Raw genomic sequence first — 18,979 nt, 5'->3', positions numbered from 1 at the left:
AAAAATAGAAGTCAATATCGTAGCTTGATCTTCTTAAGGTATATATTAGCTATGATTTTTCTTTCCTTGTTTATCCTTCCTTTTAAAAATAAGCTTCCTATCCAAGGTATTTATCTCTTACATTATTTACGAATGATCTTTGTCAGATCAGGTTTTTAATGCAAAACCTGCCACTAATTTTCGATTAAATTATAAAGTAAGCAGAGGAAAAGAAAATTTACAAGTGATGGGATCAAAGACATTATCAGTAATTTTTAAAAGTCTTATGAAATATCATTCAATGGTCACGCTTACAAGTATTGGTGACATCAGAAGTAAGCCATAATCTCAGAGAAAAAGTGATTTTGTTGTTTAATATTGAGTTGTCAGGAAATAATGCTAGTCTAGCTATCATTCTATAATGCAAATTAAAAAATGGAAGATATTATATCAAGCTAAAATTTCTTTACAGACTTGAAAAACCTGCTATCATATGAAGGCCATCATCATCTCTATAGAAAACTTCAGAGTGTCTTGGGGTTTAAACATGATGAATAGCCTAACTTGGATTAAAGTCCCAAAACTTTTAAGTACATAAATTACAAATAATCCATTAAACCAAAGTGATAACAATGGGAGTGACCTCTCTATTATTCTCTTTGTATGGTAGGCATTAATGGTATCAGAAATTGTGTTTGAAACTCTGTCAGGAATTCACCACATCATCATAATCTTAATGTCCTGAGAACAAAATATGAGTTCTTGGAGCATACTGTATACATTATATTTCTTAGAAATTATATTTTAATGGATTTTAAACTATATTAAAGTGATTTGGCTTCAGGGATATGTCAGATATGTAACATAAGTCTTTAATATAATATTTCCATGGGCTCTTAAGAACTTTATGGACCATTCCAGAACTAACACAAAATATACAACATTATTGAAAAGCTATGTATGTGTGTATTTGTGTTGTATAAACAGAGCACCTAATTGCTCCCAATGAGAGACTATGTTCACATAAGGGTATTCATTACTTTCCCTGACCTTACTATATCCTCTAACAAAAATACAATCATTAAACATTATTACTAGGCCTGTGCTGAAAGAAACAAGTCTTTTCATAGTATATTAAAAAAGAAAGAAGTACGTAATTAACTTTGGCTTTAACTACATACATCCTCCCTTCCCACCACCAATGAAATCTAATGAAATAATTATCTCTCTTCACCAACCTACAGGTGAGAGGTAGGGCTTATCATTAACCCATAAAAAGCATAAGCCTTTAGCAGGTTTACAGGGAGAAAAAGTACATATTTTTCAACCGAACATTTGGCTCAGCGGTATTTTCTCCAAGTAATAAAAAAAAAACTCAGAATGATGATATACATATGTGTCTATATATACGTTTGGCAAATGTATGAAATTATAAACACATATAAAAGAAGAAATGCAATAGAATCGAGTGAAAATACAATGTTAATTGTCCATCTTCTATCTGTCTAAGAAGCAATTGTGAAATTTGATGTTATTCAGGAAAGATCTAAGGAAAGCTGTGAGGTCAAAATATCCACAGAAAAAGCCATTAAAAGCCTTAGGCATTTCTGATAAGAGAGTGGACAGTGGTGGAATAGCGTGCTTCATGAGCCAATTCTATATGGCAGATAATAGATGTAGACTATTTATTTAACATTTCACCAACAACTCTTCCCTCCATTCTTAAAGCAGCACCAAACAGTGTGTCACCTATATTTGTAAATAAAGACTACATGAAAAATAATAGTTATTTTTTGGATAATTTAAGTTATGCTTTAAAATGTTACAATGAAAAAATAAACATTTCTCAAGTTATAATGATTCTTCTTAGGTAATACTTTTTACTTCAAGCATCCTATGTTTTATCAGAATTCTCCAGGAAATTTTCTACTATCTCTCTAACTTATACATGATTTATTCAGTACTTATGATTCACTGACACTGAATCAACATGTATAGTAGAATACTTGATCTTTTAAAAAAATATGTCTTATTGCTGTTTGTGATCATTTAAAATGTTTCCTTTATTTTCTCTAATATTTCTTAAAGTTATACCATACCTATTTGTCTACCAAAATTTCCCTAGAGGCTTAAACTGAGTAAGATTCTCTTAGGTCTTTAGCTGGCAAGTTTTTGAGGTATTTTAAGGTTTTCACCTTCATCCTGAAGTTATTATAATTTTAACACTGCGCACCATTTTGTTAACTCGGAAAGAAAATTCAGATTAAATCCTGTGGGATAAATAACAGGTATTAGCTATAGCTATTATTCAACATTAACAAATTAAAGTACTATAACAGGAAAAAGTAGAGAATTTTAAAATTGCCATTTAAGTAGAATATGATGCTATGCATGGGAAAATTGAACCACAGAATTATGGAGCTATTCCAAGCCTGTTATTTTACAAATATGTGACCTAGGCCTAAAGAGAATAACTGACTTCTTCAAGGTTACAAAGAGTTATTGACAGAATCTACACTATATCTCAGGTCCTCTTATCCCTAAGTTCTTTCCACTGAATGTACAATACCAAGTAGACGTGTATCTATTAATTTGGTAACAAAATCATTCTTTCTTTCAAAAACAGGAAGGAGTAACTTAAAGAGGACACTAAGGATTAATTTATGTGTCCATCTAAGGGCCATTTACTTTTCCACACAAATGAGTATTTCTCTTAAAAGCCATTTCTATATTTGCTTAAAGAGGTAGATTCAAGAAAGAGGAGAAAGAATACAAATGAGGCATTATCATTTTGATCTACAGTAATTTGTCAAAACTGAAAATCATTGCTTCAGGAACTCTCATGCATGCCTAACACTATCTTCATTAGATAATTACTTGTTATAAATCAGCACAGGCTGAAGTCTGATCGAGCATTCAGCATTCCAGATGTATAGCAGTTTCTTTACTAACTTCAAGACAAAATACTTTAAAACAAATTTAATTGATTAAAAACATATTTTTGTGTTCACCTATAACATTTTTTTAATGGCATTTTGCCATGGAGTTACTTGCAATAAATCACCTTAAAATATTACAATAAAAGTGACTTGGTCTCATATAACACAGCCATTATACAGAGCATTTAAAAAATATAATTTACAATGAAATGCTCTTGTGATGGAGAAAAAAGTAGGGCTGCCATGTCTATACAATAAAAACATAATATTAAAGATGGTTTATGTCTCTGAAACTGTGGGAAGTTATAAAAATGACAAGTATTCTTTTTCTTACTTCCTGCTGAGAGTAAGGTAGTTTGCCTCCAGTCTGTTCAATCCTAACTTTGGGCAGGAATATTTATTTGCAGTTCTGCATACAGAGCGTGAAGGTAAACCTAATTTACAAATTAGCAATAGTATCTTCTCAATCTACCCCTTCTAACATATCAATCCACCCACTTACAAAGAAAAGTATAGAGTCTGTAAATTTAAACATGAACATTTGACTTTTGACTATATGATTATTATTGCTGCTGCTCCTGCTGTTGCTGTTAAGTTCCTAAACTATTCATATGTGGGAAAAGTTCTGATAGTTAATTTGAGAATTCTAAAAAATTTTGGAATAAATAAAATAATTAATATATTTTAAACTGTGTGAAGTTTTAATTCAAATAAGCCACAATGTTGACTAGAACTTGGCTAGCTTTGATTCTTACCACGAAATAGGAAAAGCTGTGTACCATAAGAGATGAAAACACATCCGTCTACAATTTCCCTAGGCATCTATATTCAGAAAGCATCATGCACACTAAAAACACAGACTTCCCTTCATTTTATGTCCATTAGACTCGAGGCATAGAGCCTCCTAATTCATACTTGGAGGGGAAGAGTAAGCGGAAAGATTGCAAAGAAAATGAATGATGATAATAAAACAAGACGCAAGAACAAATAATCAGTCAATAATTCTTCACTCTTTCCAACTAAACTAGGATATATTAGTAAGCAATGAGATAAAGAAAGAAATAAAACTCACACATAACCAGCGGTTACACAATTCAAGTTCCTATCATAGAATACATCTACATTGAATTGCTAAGCAAATATGCTTTCTCAAAACTATTAGGACCTTAACAACAGGACATTTCTTTTTTATGACTCAACAGGCATACACAAAAAGAAGATTCTTTTGGAGACATGCAAAAGTAGTCAAATAAAACAGTCCAGCACCCCACATTCAGTAGGAAACTTATTTGTCTCTTTGCATTTACCTTCTGTGACTTTCTCAGCTCCCTTTATTCACCTTCCCCATTCTGATAATAGTTTGCAGAAATCAAAACATCAACATTAGCAATGATCCAGAAGGATTCTTAATCAGCTTGTGTGTAATGGGAAGCATAATGACTTCATGTGCGTATAAGATGTTTGCTGACTCGATTAGTTGGCTGTGCAGCAAGTACTCTAGTTGGCTAATGCCCTATCTGTCCTGTTGTTCTTCTGATTAGTTTCCTAGAAATGGAGAGCCTGTATATATCTGCATACCTAGAATAAAAATAGCATTTAACCTCACCTAGATAACATGGTGACATATAAATGGAATGCATTGTTTTTCAAATAAGTATTATCAAAAAAATAAGATATTGCGTGCACTTGTGTGTGTGTGTGTGTGTGTGTGTGTACATATGTGTGTGTCAAGAGACAGTAAGGAAAGAAAATCTTTTTGTTGAAGAATCAAATGAGTATCCACTAACACTTCAAAACTGTATGGAATGCTTTTCTACACTTCAGTACAATACTTATCCCAAAGTGTCTATAATATAAACTCGACTACTGTAAATTTTCATGTATGGTAAAATATAATATCATGTCCTTTGAGCTTTGTCATGGAGCATCACTCACGAGTTATTTTAATGCCTTAATTCATCATGGCCAATTGTTGCGCTGCTCTCCCTCATCTCTATTTTGGTCAGCTACTCAACATATTTGTTAGAACTTTGTTACTCAAAGTGTGATTCCCAGACTAGTAGCATCGACACCGCCTGGGGGCTTGTGAGAAATGCAGAATCTCGGATTCCCACACCAGACTACTGAGTCTACATTTTAACAAGATCTCCAGGTGGTGTGTGTTCACGTGAAACTTTGAAAAATCTTGTGTGAAAATATGTATTATGCCAAGAAAAAATATTGTAAAATGCTATAAGTATATATATGTACTCAGATACACGTACACACACTCATTGAATACAACAGTGCTATGAGGCAGCTGTAATTATTATTGCCATTTCAAGGATGAGGAAATCTGAGGCACAGGGAGCTTAAATGTCTTGCCAAACGTTACATCACTAGTAAGTGGCAGAACTGAGAGTTTAACCAGGCAGTCTGACCCCATTCCATTAGAATGCTTCTCTTCATAACTATTTAATCATACATATTACAACAGCAACTAGGCTCGCTTTTGTAGATGTGAGACTAAAACAGAAATGAGAGAGGACGAAACATATCTGCACCTCTTACATCTTAATATATTTTTTTGATTTTATGGAGTTAAAATTTTCCAATTTCAGAAAAAAATCTATTTGGGAGTGGGCAAAGAAAATCAATGCCTTTTATTTTTTTATTTATTTATTTTTTAATTTTTTGTTTATTGCAGTAACATTGGTTTATAACATTGTAAAAATTTCAGGTGTACATCATTGTACTTCTATTTCTGCATGGACTACATCATGTTCACCACCAAAATACTAATTACAACCCATCACCACACACATGTGCCGAATTATCCCTTTCACCCTCCTCCCTCCCCCCTTCCCCTCTGGTAACCACCAATCCACTCTCTGTGCCTAGGTGTTTGTTTATTGTTGTTATTATCTACTACTCAATGAAGGAAATCATACGGTATTTGACCTTCTCCCATTGACTTATTTCACTTTGCATTATACCCTCAATGTCCATCCATGTTGTCACAAATGGCTGGATTTCATCGTTTCTTATGGCTGAGTAGTATTCCATTGTGTATATATACCACAGCTTCTTTATCCATTCGTCCCTTGATGGGCACTTAGGTTGCTTCCAAGTCTTGGCTATTGTGAATAACGCTGCAATGAACACAGGGGTGCATGTACCTTTGCAAATTGGTGTTTTCAAGTTGTTTGGATAAATACCCAGCAGTGGAATAGCTGGATCATATGGTAGTTCTATCCTTGATTTTTTGAGGAATCTCCATACTGTTTTCCATAGTGGCTGCACCAGTTTGCACTCCCACCAGCAGTGTATGAGAGTTCCCTTTTCTCCACATCCTCTCCAACACATATTGTTTCCTGTCTTGTTAATTATAGCCATTCTGACGGGCGTGAGGTGATATCTCATTGTTGTTTTGATTTGCATTTCCCTGATAGTTAGTGATTTTGAACATCTTTTCATGTGTCTGTTGGCCATCTGTATATCTTGTTTGGAGAAATGTCTGTTCAGGTCTTTTGCCCATTTTTTAATTGGGTTGTTAGTTTTTTTGTTGTTGAGATGCATGAGTTCTTTATATATTTTGGAGATTAAGCCCTTATCAGATGTATGGTTTGCAAATATCTTCTCCCAATTGTTAGGTTGTCTTTTCGTTTTGTTGATGGTTTCCTTTGCTGTGCAGAAGCTTTTTAGTTTGATGTAGTCCCATTTGTTTATTTTTTCTATTGTTTCTCTTGCCCGGTCTGATGTGGTATTTGAAAAGATGTTGCTAAGACCGATGTGGAAGAGCGAACTGCCTATGTTTTCTTCTAGAAGTTTCATAGTTTCAGGTCTTACATTCAAGTCTTTAATCCATTTGGAGTTAATTTTTGTGTATGGTGTAAGGTAAGGGTCTACTTTCATTTTTTTGCATGTGGCTATCCAGTTTTCCCAACACCATTTGTTGAAGAGACTTTCTTTTCCCCATTGTATGTTCTTGGCTCCTTTGTCAAAGATTAGCTGTCCATAGATGTGTGGGTTTATTTCTGGGCTTTCGATTCTATTCCATTGATCTGTGTGTCTGTTTTTGTGCCAGTACCATGCTGTTTTGGTTACTATAGCTTTGTAGTATATTTTGAAATCAGGGAGTGTGATACCTCCAGCTTTGTTCTTTTTTCTCAGGATTCCTTTAGCTATTTGGGGTCTTTTGTTGTTCCATATAAATTTTAGGATTCTTTGTTCTATTTCTGTGAAAAATGTTGTTAGAACTTTGATAGGGATTGCATTGAATCTATAGAAGGCTTTAGGAAGTATGGACATCTTAACTATGTTAATTCTTCCAATCCAAGAGCACGGAATGTCTTTCCATTTCTTTGTGTCTTCTTCAATTTCTTTCAGAAATGTTTTATAGTTTTCGGTGTCCAGGTCTTTCGCCTCTTTGGTTAAGTTTATTCCTAGGTATTTTATTATTTTTTTTGCAATTGTAAATGGGATGGTATTCTTAATTTCTCTTTCTGCTACTTCGTTGTTAGTGTACAGAAATGCAACTGATTTTTGTATGTTGATTTTGTATCCTGCAACTTTACCATATTCGTTTATTACTTCTAAAAGTTTTCTGGTGGATTCTTTAGGGTTTTCTATGTATAAAATCATGTCATCTGCAAATAGTGACAGTTTCACTTCTTCCTTTCCAATTTGGATCCCTTTTATTTCTTTCTCTTGCCTGATTGCTCTGGCTAGGACTTCCAATACTATGTTAAATAGGAGTGGTGACAGTGGGCATCCTTGTCTGGTTCCTGTTCTTAGAGGGATAGCTTTCAGTTTTTCACCATTGAGGATGATATTAGCTGTGGGTTTCCCATATATGGTCTTTATTATGTTGAGGTACTTTCCTTCTATACCCATTTTATTCAGAGTTTTTATCATAAATGGATGCTGTATCTTGTCAAATGCTTTCTCTGCATCTATTGAGATGATCATGTGATTATTTTGTTCTTCATTTTATTAATGTGGTGTATTACGTTGATTGATTTGCGAATGTTAAACCATCCCTGCATCCCTGGAATAAATCCCACTTGATCATGGTGTATAATCTTTTTAACGTATTGTTGTACGCGATTTGCTAGTATTTTGTTGAGGATTTTCGCATCGATGTTCATCAGTGATATTGGCCTGTAATTTTCTTTTTTTGTGTTGTCCTTGTCTGGTTTTGGTATCAGGGTAATGTCACCTTCGTAGAATGAATTAGGGAGCTTCCCCCCCTCCTCAATTTTTTGGAAGAGTTTGAGAAGGATAGGTATTAAGTCTTCTTTGAATGTTTGGTAGAATTCACCAGGGAAGCCGTCTGGCCCTGGACTTTTATTTTGGGGGAGGTTTTTGATTACTCTTTCGATCTCCTTACTTGTGATTGGTCTATTCAAATTCTCTACTTCTTCTTGATCCAGTTTTGGAAGGTTGTATGATTCTAAGAATTTATCCATTTCTTCCAGATTGTCGAATTGGTTGGCATATAGCTTTTCATAGCATTCTCTTACAATCTTTTGTATTTCTGAGGTGTCTGTTGTAACCTCTCCTCTTTCATTTCTGATTTTACTTATCTGTGCCTTCTCTCTTTTTTTCTTGGTGAGTCTAGCTAAAGGTTTGTCTATTTTGTTGATCTTTTCAAAGAACCAGCTCTTGGTTTTATTAATTTTTTCTATTGTTTTTTTGGTCTCTATTTCATTTATTTCTGCTCTGATTTTTATTATTTCCGCTCTGATTTTTATTATTTCCCTTCTTCTACTGATTTTGGGCTTTGTTTGTTCTTCTTTTTCTAGTTCCTTTAGGTGCATTGTTAGATTGTTTATTTGAGATTTTTCTTGTTTGTTGAGATAGGCCTGTATCGCTATAAACTTCCCTCTTAGAACTGCTTTTGCTGTATCCCATAAATTCTGGCATGTCGTATTTTCATTTTCATTTGTCTCCAGGTATTTCTTGATTTCTTCTTTGATTTCTTCGTTAACCCAGTCGTTGTTCAGTAGCATTTTGTTTAATCTCCACGTATTTGTGGCTTTTCTGATTTTCTTCCTATAGTTGATTTCTAGTTTCATACCGTTGTGGTCAGAAAAGATGCTTGGTATTATTTCAATCTTCTTAAATTTATGGAGACTTGTTTTGTGGCCTAATATGTGATCAATCCTGGAGAATGTTCCATGTGCATTTGAAAAGACCGTGTATTCTTCGGTTTTTGGATGGAATGCTCTGTATATATCTACTAGGTCTATCTGTTCTAGTGTGTCGTTTAAGGCCAATGTTTCCTTATTGATCTTCTGTTTGGATGATCTATCCGTTGGTGTAAGTGGAGTGTTAAAGTCCCCTACTATTATTGTGTTACTGTCTATTTCTCTTTTTATGTCTGTTAATAATTGCTTTATATATTTAGGTGCACCTACATTGGGTGCGTAGATATTTACAAGTGTTCTATCCTCTTGTTGGATTGTTCCCTTGATCATTATGTAACGCCCTTCTTTGTCTCTTTTTACAGTTTTTGTTTTAAAGTCTATTTTGTCTGATATGAGCACTGCTACCCCAGCTTTCTTTTCATTGCCATTTGCGTGGAGTATCTTTTTCCATCCCTTCACTTTCAGTTTGTGAGTGTCTTTAGGTCTGAAGTGTGTCTCTTGTATGCAGCATATATATGGGTCTTGTTTTTTTATCCAGTCATCAATGCCTTTTAAAATCAAGGTCTCTTAAGGTCTTAGCTTGAATTTGCTACAATATTTTTTCCTTTTGCAAAAATAGTATTGCTGAAACAGCTCAGAAAACTCAGTTTAAAATGTGTGATTAATTTCACCTATGCAGTGGTCTTTCACTCTCTGCCTTGAAAGCAGTCTGCTTTTACCCTATATTGAGTGATAATGTATAGACAGATTCACTTCAAATTATTGAGTATTATGGGATCTTTGTAGATGAAAGGTTTTTTTTACTTAGCCACAGTTCATATCTTTTGAAACCCTGAGGGTATATTTCAAAGAGTTACATGGGTATTGAATTGGGTTCAGCATGTTTAAGATCTTTCCCCACGATATTTGGATTTCAGATACTATATTTTAGAAGCTAAGCTGGTAGGCAAAAAGGTAATGGCTAGTTCTTTCAGAAGGGAAGACTTAATAGCTCAATATGATGGCACTTTTAATTGGAATTTCAATATTTGGACTTAATTTTGGTTGCATCCTGAAACTCCAATTTTCTACTTGAATAAAAACAGACATTTTCCAATATATCCTGTTCTTCTGTCCAATTCAATTCAGAATCAACACTGAGAGGAGAGGATGAAACATTAGAAAACAATAGTATCGCAGTGTTTTGAATAGTTCTAAACTAGTAAAACTAGCTTTTATAGAAAATTATCTCTGGAAAAACACATTAAACAGAAAGAGCTGAATAAAAAGCGTGATGCTCCAACAACTGAGAAGGCCTTCAGTACATTCATATTCGAAAAATATCTCTAATGAGTACTATATCATTGTAACTAGAGTCTGAATTAAGCTAAGAATCTCTGAATTCCTTGTTAATATTTAAGTTAGTCTTAAACAATCAGTTTAATTTGATGCATTCTTTAAAAGGACTCAGATATCATGTATGTGCCTCTATGAAATTGATTTCGCCTTCAAATGAAAGCCAAGAAGTATTTATGCATTATAAGGACACACATTTTGCAATGAGATAGGCAGGGTATAGTTAAATAGAACTATCAATTAGGAAAGAATTGTGCAGTTCAGTTTTGGATTAATTTACGTGCATAGATCGAAAGGAAACACAGTCTGATCCCAACCCTGGAAAACTACACCATTAAAACAAAAGATATAGTGTGCCAATGAGACTTGCAATACACTACTGATGAGCCAAAGAATAGGAGTAGAATCTTCTAAAAGTCAATTAAAAATCACCATTTTTTACATGCTTAGATCATTTTGTGCTGTAAAAATTATGTTATTTTTGAGATCAAAAAGTATTTTTCTCAAAATATTTTTTTTATTTCAGCATGACTTTTTCAATCCAGAGAATTAGCTTCCATGTCATCAATTTAGTATAAAGAAAAGCTAACAGACTTCCTAAGACAAATTTCTTCACATAGTTTAAAAGTTTCAGCAGAGTGCAGCTCCTTTTTAGCTCCTAAAGTTATCCTGCTTTCATCTCCAGTTCTAACCATTGTCCATAAAAGAGTATTATAATGTTAATTACAAACATTTTTACTATATGGCACACTATTAACTCAGTAGACTTGAGTCTATCAAAATCACTTTCCTGTTAATTGTAACTTCATCATTCTGCTAGAAAATTAAGGTAGGATAGAATGACAGGAATTTCAGAATAGAGGAAGAGTTGAATTTTCAGCAGAATGGATGGATATACTTACATATTCATTCTGTGTTTTACCCCCTTGAGATTCTATTTATGTACTTTTCACCATATTTAGAGGAAATTTACCTTCTACAATTCATTTTTAATCCCTGTTTGCTCTGTAAGTAATACATACACATACACACATACACACACTAAAACATTTATCTACGTTAGATAACAATAGTAAAGATTAGCTAGCTTTCCTGACGGAGTGATCATTAACATTCAGCATGTTTGCAATTTTCCCTATAAAACTTTCACTGGTTAGCACTAATAATAATTTTAGAAATCAGCAGCCCATATTGCTCAAATTGCCTTTACAGTTGTAGAAGATGCTAAATGGGAATGTATTTTATTTTTAATACAAGGCCGCATCACATATATAAAAAAGTTTTCCATATACATATATTACAACAACATTTCCCTTGAGGGATGGTAAATATTTAAATTTTGTACTCATCTATTCTCAGCAAGCTGCCTCATTTAAATTGCAAAAGGTAGCTACTTACCGACATTAGTGACTCTTCTGGTTTAGAACATGATAAACATCAAATCTCAGCTTAGGACATTAAGCTATTGCTTAAAATGGCTAAATCTCAGTTCACTCATTTGCATAATGAGGGAGTTGAACTAGATAGCATCAAGGTCTCTTAGAGCTCTAAAACTCAAAGACTATATAAAAGACAACACTTGAACACGTACATTTTGAGATGTTAATAGTTACAAAATTATGACCCTAGCAGGGGCATTAGAGATCAGTATAATCCCCTCATTTTATAGCTAAAAAAAAAAGACACAATGAGAGTAAAAGGCCTATCCAAGGCCACATAGTTAGTTAATTGCAGTGCCTGGATTAGAGCCCCGTAATATGCAAAATGATGGCCTAAAAGAGATGATCTGCTATGGTCTGTGGTAAAAAGATTTCATGAATAGGGATTACAAAATGAAGTATTACAATAAAATTATTAGTCAATATCCAAATTTTTAAAAAGTATGATTTAAATAGGTACCCCAAATAACATTTAAAATCACCTGCTTTCTCACTGCTTTTAAGAACTATACAAATTACAGGAGAAGAAATTTCTAAGAAAAATATAAACTTTTAAGGGCTAATTTCATATAATGCTATTTAGAAGAACTTTTTTATGTGACCAACAATTTTTTCCAATATAAGATTGATAAAAATAAAGTGCGAGACAAAGATCATATACTTTATTTTTATTTTAGTGGAACTGGGACAATAACTACTAAGATTATTGATTAAAATGGGGGAAAATTGGTTCAGCAAACACTGCCACTTCTATTCTCTATTGGCAATCTTCAACATTCAATAAAGATGTAAATTAACAAACTGCAAAAATTATAAGACAGATTGTCTATAGTTATTCATTACTTAATGAATTCCTTGATATACTCACTAGTTGTTGGTGTTCTGTTGATGTGAGCAATTATGAGAGTTGCAAGTTATTTTACAACTTAAAAGTGTTTGGGGACGAAATATACTGCTATAATGCTCCTCATTCATTAAAAGTTATAAATTATTTTAAAACAAGAAATTGGTGTGTGGTTAACTCTGCTAAATATTCCAAGTCACCCAAAAGTTGCATCTTGCATGACTGATTATATTATCTTTCAAAGAATTACAAAAAAGAACAAATGGCAAACAGTTTTGTCTTATAGGCAAAGAAAAGTGAGGAGTGAGAGTAAGAAAAAAAAGCAGAAGACAGAAAAGGTCATAAAATGAACTGCCTCATGGCTCATAAATAATAGAAATATAAATGTCAAATGAACTTTATTATATGGTGTAGGTAGCCTAATAAAAATTTAGAAGCAAAGGAAAGCTTATTGTGAGGAGAAGGCCAACTATTCTCTGTCGCTGAAGGCGGTTATTCAAGCTTACTGACATTCCAGACCTTATGGCATTGGCTTTCAATTGGCAGCTTGTGCCAAGCTCCTAGCACTTGTCATTTTCAAACAGAAAAGACAAGATAAGAGATTGCTTTACTTAGAGTGGCCTGCTTTTGAGTGATAAACCTCTATCTATTCATATTAGATTTAAGATACTAAAGATACACTCATCTTGGAGGCTGTCACCCAAATGGAGTCCTGTAAATGTCTTCAAGTTTCCAACTTTAGAGATATACTTTTCATTTTGATCCATGGCTTTTGTGACTTTTTTTAGATTATCTCTGGTATGAATCCTTCATTGCATTCACAAAGCCTGGATACTCCAAATTAGAAGTCATTTTTCAATTGGTCTGTATTGTAATCGCATTTCCTGTATAAGAAAGTTGGATATGATAGGATGGTATAGTAAGATTTGTTTCATCCATCTTCTTATTATGATATATTTTTAAACTTTCATAAGTTTGAATAGAGAAAAATTGACTTTTAAAAGCATGTGAGTTTAAGTGATAAAATTAATACACATTACAGAACATCTGCCAGTAGATCACTGTTTATATCTGCCTAAGCTCCTTTAGTATACAACCTACTACCAAGTGTGCCTTATTCTTTCCCAAGCAATGGCAGACAGCTCACTCTTGGGTGGAACCATTCTTCCTATTCTATTTATATACGCTATTATTTATATAGCACATCAGGGAATAAAATAAGCTGGTAGTCATAGACGGTATTCATGATTGCAATGGTTTTCCTTGGAGAACAAATAAAAGTGACTTTGATGTTATTGCTAGCTTAAAAAAATATTACTCTATGTGAAGGAAACTTTTATTTCAATAGAAGGGTAAAGCTATATGTTGTCTGTTGGCAAGGCAATGAAAGCTAGCAGGAGTTTGTCTTATACCTCCAGAATCCAGGAGCACTAAGGCCAGTCCCTTTCTCCAAGTGGGACATAACTAATAGAACTGATAATTGATAATATCACTCCTTTAAAATACTGATTGATTTATCTTTCAAAATACGTGACTTCAGGTTTGCTGAGCTGATTCAAATTATTTATTTATTTACTTACTTACTTATTTATTTATTTTACTTCCTCCCGTTCTGTGGACTGACACTACTGTACAGGCTAAGAATGAACACAGTTTTAGGAAACTATCTTTCAAATATGTAACCAGATGAGACAGAATTGGCCTGGGTGGATAATTAACCTTTAAAAGGAGCATAATGTCTCGTTCTTAGGTTGAATACATTTCCTATTTGTTTCATATAGTGGTATTAACAACATGATGGCATTCACTTTTCTTTCTGTTGTAATACAGGAGTTGATGTGTGGTTTCCCTCAAAAATGCATTTTAAAGAAATATTAGAGGGCCGATGTAGTCAAATTTCCTGGATATTTGCCAGCAAACAAAAATAGCTGTTTAACAGTTATATGAGTAACACTTGCTAAACTGTGGATTTAGATGATTTTCTGTGACTTTCTAGAAGAGTAAGGGCTACTGTCCCTTTAAATACATAAACCACTATTACTCTTCTTTCTAACGAACTGAATGGTATTTTCTCCTTGAATTTTTCAGATGAATAATTAACACAGTACTAGTATATCAAAATCTGCCTGGAAAAAAATTTGGATAGTTTTATTTTGCCTTTAGATAGCTGACCCCTAATGTTCTTAACTATGAAGGGCTGGGTTTTAATGATCCATTATTAGGTGATTCTTATAAAATTACATATTTTTATTTTTTTTATTTTACCAATTGTCTACATTTAGAATTAGATATTCATCTAATCGAATACTCAACTAATAATTGGCCTAGTGTTATTCATGTCAACAGTCTCAGCAGATCAAGACAAAATTTGGCATTTATCTGAGTAGTATTCTAGCCAATCAAATGGGTCTCCCACTTTTTATATCAATTAATTAGATTGCTGGTACAGGATCAATCAAAGTGTGTTGCCAAGGAAAGATTAATTACTTCCTTTTTTGTGAATTAATTAGTACTACATTAGAGTGCTAAGCAAACCTGATTTACTGAAAGAAAAATGAATGTCAAAGAGATTTGTTAACCTGAGATATACTCTAGCAGAGAGATTTATCATTTTAAATTAATGATAAAACACATTGTTCTTTATTATAATATAGAACTTCATCTCTAAATGTTCTTGGAATTCTATTTTTCTCTTTTGTATCACAGAAATGAGTAAAATAAAAGAATAGCATTAAAAAACAATTTTTTAAAAGTTGATGAAATTTTACACATAAGTATTTTATTACTTTAAGCTCAAATTTTTGATACTAGATCAACTATAACATTTTCAGATAGAGTGAAGAAATGTGCGAAATTACCATATCCAATGAAGAAGTTCTAAAAAATTCAAATGACATAACTTTTGAAGTTAAAGAAAATTAAAACACTGTTTAAACTACGTCTTTTTTCGCCTTCATTTAGGAAAATTTTCTTGGAAAATGAAATGAGTTATGGCTGGTAAACTGAAGACTGACTTGAATCTCTTAAGAAACATTCAATTTCACCATTTCTCTTTCAAAGAAACATGGATGTTATCTATGTTCAGTCAAATTATAATAAGTCAGCAGATAATTAGAAATTTCGAATAGTTATCCTTTTCTCTCCAGCTTACCCATAGTGAGAGAGTAGCAGTACAGTCTCTGCTTAAGGGAAAACACACACACACATTCTGACTTCATATGTATGAACTATTCAGAAATCTCTGAAGTTTAACATGGTAGACCTTTGCTAATATTTCTGTGTCTCAGAACTTAGTCTCAATTATAACATCAGAGCAATGTTTTACAAAAGAAAGATGGAAGCCATTTTTGACTCTTCTCTTCATAAATTATCTTTTACCTGATGCTACTTGTAAATAAGTAGATATGAAGATATGGCCACATGTAGTTTAGTGTGTTTAGAGTAGTCCCAAGAGGATCACACTGTCTCCAAATCTCTCAATTAATACTATATCTTGATATATAAAATTCCCAGCAGCATACGATCACCCTTTGTGCTCTACCGGGCCACACTCTTGTCTTGCAAAGACATTACCTGTTATAGTATACGCAGTAACCCAGCAGCAAACAATAATGCTATTTGTGGGTTGGATTTTTGTTTGTTAATGTTTTACCAAATTAGCTAGCTTCAAAGAGGAGGGTCTATTGGAAACAGTACACATAATTTGATGAGGTTATAATGGGACATAAGCTGTTAGACAAGGAAGACAGAACTGCATAGAATGGCATTAAGTGACCCTCATACCAAAGGCTAAAATCAGGAGATTATAACTGTGAAATTTAAAAATTCAAAAAGCCTTCACATGGAATGAGACGGGTTGTTTTATTAAACTTGTCTCCTGAAAGAGAAATAATTGGATTACGTTTGCTTGTTTCTTCTTTATCTTAAAAGGGAAAGTTAATATTCTTAGCAAAAGACTCAAGAAAATGGATAGCATAATTTCTTCATCTAATCAGCAGATTTTTATCAACCTGAGAACTATATTTTTAAATAGTATTAATAAATCCCTCTAGCAAATTTTGGGGAAAATCTTATTCATAAAAGTTGTATTTCTGTTTTTTGAACTTACAAGGAATTTTCAGAACTATGTACTATTTTGGGCAATTCATTAGCAGAAAAGAAAGCAGATCGAGGATGTAATGCATTTCAAAATATGAAATGGGAACTGCATAAATTAATTCCACTGCTTAAGGACAGCATTTATTTCCTCTAACAGTTTACATTGCTATTTGTGGTGCTATTGACTAACACGGCACAGTTTATTGGCATCTGCTCCACATCACGAAACTCATTATCATGTACTATTTCAGAGCTATAGAGTTTCTTTTTGAAGAGTCAAAGTATTTTATATTCTGTATTAGCCTAAAGAGATTATTTTGCTATGGCAAATTTTGCATCAGCTATTTTTTCTTTTTAATCAAAACAAAACACACACACATGCACTATGTTAAAAATCTCACTAATATGTCATATTAATAGAACTTCATTTAAAGTGAAATATTGTGCTTCTTGCACTTGTAATAAGATCCTTTGTTGTCCAAAATGGAACACCTAACAGAAAAATTCTCTTGGAACATGGCTTATTGGGAAGTTTCAGGTTGAGCCGGAGAGTAAGTAGTTAATGTTACTCATAGTAAAAATAAACTTTAAACATTGACTCATAAATATTGTTACACTTACACAGAAATGGACGTTTATTTTTAATTATCTCTACTCTTTGCATAAGTTTATTAAAATAACAAGTAGCAAAAATTTATTATTTGTATTACCATCATCATTGCTTACAGCCATCCCAATTTTAAAATAAAGCATGATTAATAAAGAACTTTGTTAACCTGGAATTTTCCATTGCTTCATCCTATAGAGTACTTATGAAAAAAAAATTCAGTGGTCAAAATGATAGTGTCAATATGATTAGAGGAGAGAAATGATTAGTCCCTGGTAGAAATAAGCTTTAAAGTAAAGCTCTTAAGTATTCAGCTCATACATATTGTTGCTAACACTTGCACTCAACTATAAATAAAGTCAGGACCTGTAAAGAACTCTGCATTTGAATATTTTTTAAACATCTACTTATTACTAGGTATAATTGAGACCAATAAAGCTGTATTTAATTTAAAATGTTTTATAATTTCTAATGCATACCAGTTCTGCCCCTATTACTATTAATATCCCATCTTAGTCTCATTCAGCATGTAAGTTTATTTCAGGGTTAGATCCACACTGTGGATGATTTACTCTGAGTTTATTCTTTAGTTGTTGCTATGTGATCCTCTAAGAAAAGGGCTTAGTAACACATGTCATAAGCAAAGGAATCAATTCTTTCTAGTTTATGAAAATGATGCTTGTTTCTTCTTTATATTATTCGTTAATAGGGCAGTGATTAATTAAATTACAAATTAAACGTAATTTTTGAAGTAAAAAAGAGCAAGGACACCTTGGCTTAATGCATATTTATTACATATGACCATATTCTTATTAGAGATTGGCTCTGAGTTCGTTACAGTGGCGGATATAGTCACAGCTATGTATTTCTACCAGAAGTCATGTTGTGTTATATGCAATAAACAAAAGGTAGATTAGTGTTGCATATCATAGGAGAAGTTTTCATCTTCAGAACAAATGTTGATAAATTATTCTAAGTATAAAATTGAATATAGAGATAGCAGATGTTTAGGACTTTCTGAATTTGGTGACTAAAACGTCTCTAAAATGTTTATATTGAAAACACCTTTAATATCCAGTGTCTACTCTTGTAGAGAGAAAAGGGTTGATGTTAGCCTGTCATTGGTTCTGTATGCTTAGTCTTAGATTATATCTTGATGTTTAACCAATACAATTCCCTTATTTTTTGAATTTTCAAAAATACGGGATTAAAACACAATGATGGGGCAACTAGAAGGATGTGCAACTATGACATACAACTATCTACTGGGGCTTTGGGGGAAACATAAATTAAAAAAAAAACAACAAAACACAATGATGGGGAAGCCATTTTGTTCTCAAAACTGGATGCTTTATTTAAATTACATATCCATCCAATCCATAATGCTCAAAATAGCTTTTCAAAATTTCTATTTTAAATTAATTTATTTTATACGTTTATGCTAGTTACTTGGTCCCTTTTTTCATATTTGTTTATACCTATGACTCTTGTCTATCACATAGATGGTATACTCTCTTGTACCTACACACTTTTATGTATATGAAACATATCTGAAGCAAATTATAATTCTTGGAATTCAAGAATCTTCTGAGCTACGTATAACGTTA

The 18,979-nt window shown here is 32.8% G+C and overlaps 1 protein-coding gene across 2 annotated transcripts in view; it reads right to left on the bottom strand.

Annotated features, from left to right (window-relative positions):
* Window positions 1–18,979, bottom strand: part of LOC131401210 (protocadherin-11 X-linked-like) — a 399,191-nt gene that overhangs the window by 184,441 nt on the left and 195,771 nt on the right. The gene's annotated exons all lie outside the window — the stretch shown is intronic.

The sequence above is a fragment of the Diceros bicornis genome, chromosome X (genome assembly GCF_020826845.1).
Source record: "Diceros bicornis minor isolate mBicDic1 chromosome X, mDicBic1.mat.cur, whole genome shotgun sequence".
Lineage (NCBI taxonomy): Eukaryota > Metazoa > Chordata > Mammalia > Perissodactyla > Rhinocerotidae > Diceros > Diceros bicornis.
This window is presented reverse-complemented; position numbering and strand designations above follow the sequence as displayed.